Source organism: Pinus tabuliformis, chromosome 2_1, assembly GCF_031772625.1.
Source record: "Pinus tabuliformis cultivar Carrire ecotype Pingquan chromosome 2_1, CPIR1, whole genome shotgun sequence".
Lineage (NCBI taxonomy): Eukaryota > Viridiplantae > Streptophyta > Pinopsida > Pinales > Pinaceae > Pinus > Pinus tabuliformis.
This window is the reverse complement of record NC_142299.1, coordinates 902,587,413-902,591,921: the sequence shown is the minus strand read 5'-3', so window position 1 is coordinate 902,591,921 and position 4,509 is coordinate 902,587,413.

The window sequence follows — 4,509 nt, the reverse complement described above, 5'->3', positions numbered from 1 at the left end:
AATTCAGCCTCCTCAGACTGAGGGTGAAGTTGGAGCATGTGGAAGCCCTCTCCCTGAGCATGAAAATGGGAATGCAGAGACTGATAACTGCAGGCATAGAGGCAACCATAACGTAAAGAAGCCTTTCAGAACCTCAGAATACAGAGCCTCAAATTACAGAGCTTTTCAAAGTGTGTGAGTACTTCTGCCTATCTACACACACCTTGATATATATATATATATATATATATATATAAAAGAAACTCCCGTTGAAGACGCGCAGGTGAAATTTTGGGGGGAGGAATTGATCAGACAGACGAAAGGAAGGCCCTTTCGCGTTATCGCTTTGGTTGGGGGCGGTGTTTCACGAGCAGGAAAAGTTTAAAAAAACTTTTTGAACGCAATCTACATTTTATTAATTATTTATAAGTTCTATATTTAGAAAACATATCACGAATCATTTGTTTCCTTCCTCATATCATATATTATTTAAATAAAATTTATTATTTTAGGTTATTATATTTATATTTAAAATAAATTATTTATATTTTTTATTTTATTGCAAAATATTTTTCATAAAACTAAAAAATAAAAAATATTATCCATTTTATTTTTTTATCTCCTATATAATTTAAAAGTCATAATTTCACACTATTATAATTGTGTTTTTAAATATATTTGTTTTATTTTTTATTTATTTTAAATTTTAAATTATATTTAATTAAAAAATACAATTGTAAATTATTATAATTATATATTTTTAAATAATATTGTTTCATTTACTGTAGTTTAATTATTATACATTTTCATATTCAAAAAAAGAATAATGTTTAATTAAATTTTATTGTTGTTTAAAATGTTTTTTTTTAACTATAAATAAATTTAACACGTTGAAAAAATTATTTATAAATTTAACCCCTTGAAAAAAGTAATAATGTATTTAAATTAAACTAAAGCTATATAGGTAAATATTACAACATTTCATTTTATTTTGAGATTTAGATTTTCTTATCTTAATATTTTGGATTACTTTTTCTACAAGTTTAGATTTCCAATTAACAAATTCAACGTAAAATTTTATCAATAAATTTTATTCTTTTAAATTTTAATATATTGAATTTTCCTTATAGTTAAATATTAAATAAATAAAAAAGTTTAATTTAAAATTATAATATTTTTAATTTAAAAATATATAATTTTTAATTTTTAATATAATTTAAATATTTAATATTTATCTTTATATTGGAATTTATGTTTTTTTATCCATATTTAGATTACAAAGATTTTTTTTTTTTCACACTTATTTTTTCTTGTTCATATGTTTTGCATTAATTTTGATGAAAATTTGTCCACAGGGCGGTACTTTTAAGTCATTTCATGATGTGAAGGTCACCAATTCTGGGCAAAAATCCGGTCATGTTAACGGTTGGTGTTCTAGTCATGTTAAGGGTTGGTGCTGCCCAGGCCAGGTTTGATCCCTAGGAGATTTTGATGGCTTAGATGCCCCGAGGTAGTGGCTTCTCAAGCCACAGGTGAAGCCAGATATAATATCTAATGAGATGAGCTCAAACCACTTGAAGAAGAAGCAATCTGTCCCATGGGCTATTTTTAGCCTCATGGATGTTAAAATAATTTATTTCTTCTTCATATATATATAGTCTAACTTATAGATAAAAAATTACTTTTCACTGAAATCTCGACAATACAATTTCAATCAAATTTGTGGTTTTTTGTTGTTTAAATACATTTTTGAATACAATACTATACCATGAAAGTACTCAAATTCTACAGTTTGAACAACTTAAACTTGAGTTTCTGAAAAGATCTACCAAATTTTCATTAAAATTAACTAAAATAAAAAACTGGAAAAAGGTTTATATATATATATATATATATATATATATATATATATATATATATATATATATATATATATATATATATATATATATATATATATATATATATATATATATATATATATATATATATTATAATATAATATTTGGCAGATTTTTATTTTTTTTATGTGAAATAAATAAAATTCTATAATCATTAAATGTGTAATATTTAAACTTAAATATAAGTTAATTAAACTTAATATTTAAAATATAATAATAATACTTTGGTGAAAATGCAATCTTTACTATTAATTCTTATAAAAAAAAATATTTTAATTATTTATTTTCCTCAATTATATGAAATGAATATATCTATTTCAATAAAATCAATTCAATATAAAATGCTTTAGAGTATTAAGTCTAATAAAAATATTAAAGTTCCAAAAAAACCCAATTTTCTCTTTATTGAAAATTTTTAGCTCCCCTATTTTATTTATGTCAAATCAATACACTTATTTCCTTCCTCTTATATAATTTCAGTATACTCATTTTAATAAAATGAAGTTAATATGAGTGACTCCCTCTCCTTCTCCATCCTAATAAAGTCAAGTCAACATGAGTAACTCACAAGCATCAGTATAGTCTAATAAAAATATTAAAGTTGGAGAAAAATGCAAATTTTCACTTTAGCTAAGAAATTTCCCCCAAAAATTTTGGTAATGTAGGAAAATCCTACTTTTCCTACATCTTCAAACTACTCCAAATCACATAGTTTTTGGCCATGCTTGCCACAAAATCATGCTGGAATTTCTCACCATCACCAATGCTCATTACTCAAGTTCAATTCCACCATTAACATATATGTTATACTCCAATGCACTCCAAATGCGTGTTTTTCCCATCTCATGCAAATATACTGTGACATGTCTTCACACATGCATCTAGCTTGGCACTTACAATGCTCACCTTGTAGCACATTCAAGTCGAGATCAAAATCATTTTCATTCTCCAATTTCAAATACAATGTTGTTGAAGTTTCTTCGAAGGATAAACTTACAAATTCCACCTTCTCCAAATCAGCATTAAGTTTGTAAGGCGCAAGAATCTCTCCCTCATAAGGTAGAGAGAGAGTTAATTGTCTTCTATGTCATTCTATATGCATCCTTTGACAATCTTCTGCAAATGAAATTCATGATTAGACATGCATTGAATCCTCTTCATAGGATCCTACTACAATATGTACAAAATACTTCACCAGGTTCACTTCATTTAAATTGTCTTAATCCTTGTACTAGATTTCTTTTAAAAATGATAGATTAATCAATAAATCTATCATTAGTTTCAGACTCCACACATATATTGAAATTGTTCGAGTTTAACATCATATTGCACATTGACTCTAAATTTCTATTAATTATAAATTTTACACAAAGACTAGAACCCTTATATATTCAGACAAAGGTAATTCATGAACATAATTACATGAAATTCTATTTCATTTCACAAATATGTACATAAAGTTCTACTCAGAGATATGTGTTCCTCTCTATAGTTTGATTTCACATTCATTTGGCCATCATCTTTTCCTCACACTTACTCTATTTTTTATTGTCCATAGGATTACAATAGATATAATTTAGAAACATCATAGTTTTTCCTAGATTTTAAAATCACTCCATAAATAATATTTACCTAACTCCTAAAATAACTCAATCTATCCTTAGAATCACTCCATAAATTACCCTTAAATCTCTCGTGTTTTTTATGATAATTAAAGAAATTAAAATTATTTATAATAAGGAATTATAATTCCTTCTCCATGTCAAACCCCCTTTGAAGCTTTGTCTCCAAAAGGATTTGATAGTTTTTGGAGTGAGAATGCTCATGATTCCCAAAGTAGAAAAATTTATGACCTCCTAGACATAAGCCATTGAAGTAACAATCCTCATGGATCCCACATCTTGTTCTGTAGTTTTCCATGCATTTTGACTTCAGAATATTTAAGATTCAATTGGATGTTATTGTTGATTGTTTGCTTCCTTCACTATATCTTCTTTTGGGATTTGTCTTCATAGGTTTCCATAGCTCATTTATTTCGATATCCAACTCATCCATTTGTGGTTGGATCTTCTCTTGCATAAGATTATTATAAATCTTATCCCACTCTGCTTCTACATACATCTTCCAACAAATGCTTAAGAAATTTATATGCCTTCTCCACTGCTGCTCTACAATAGATTCATTGTTGTCTTCTTCAAAATTCTCCATTTTTATTCATATTTCATATCAACAATACTTTGTTGCATTTCCTCTTCATTTATGCCACTATTGTATTGCACTTTGAGTTTCCCCTCAAAATTAGCTAAGCCTGCAAATTGTATGTAGTCCTCACTACATGTATCCTTTTTCATCCATTCCTCTAATAACTTTATTTCTTCCTCAAAATATCTAAACATTTTCTTTGAATGTTGTACTTGAGACTTGATTTCATCTTAAGTGTATGCTTTCTCTACATCTTCAACATGTTCTTCCTCTTCTTCAATAATTGGTTGATTAGAAGGATTGATGAATCCTATCTGCTTTCTTTTGATAGGTAGATCCTCATCAACTTTCACAATGTAGTCAACTATCATGTGTATTATTTTATTATAACACTTGTACCCTTTGCTTCTCTAGAGTACCCTAAGAA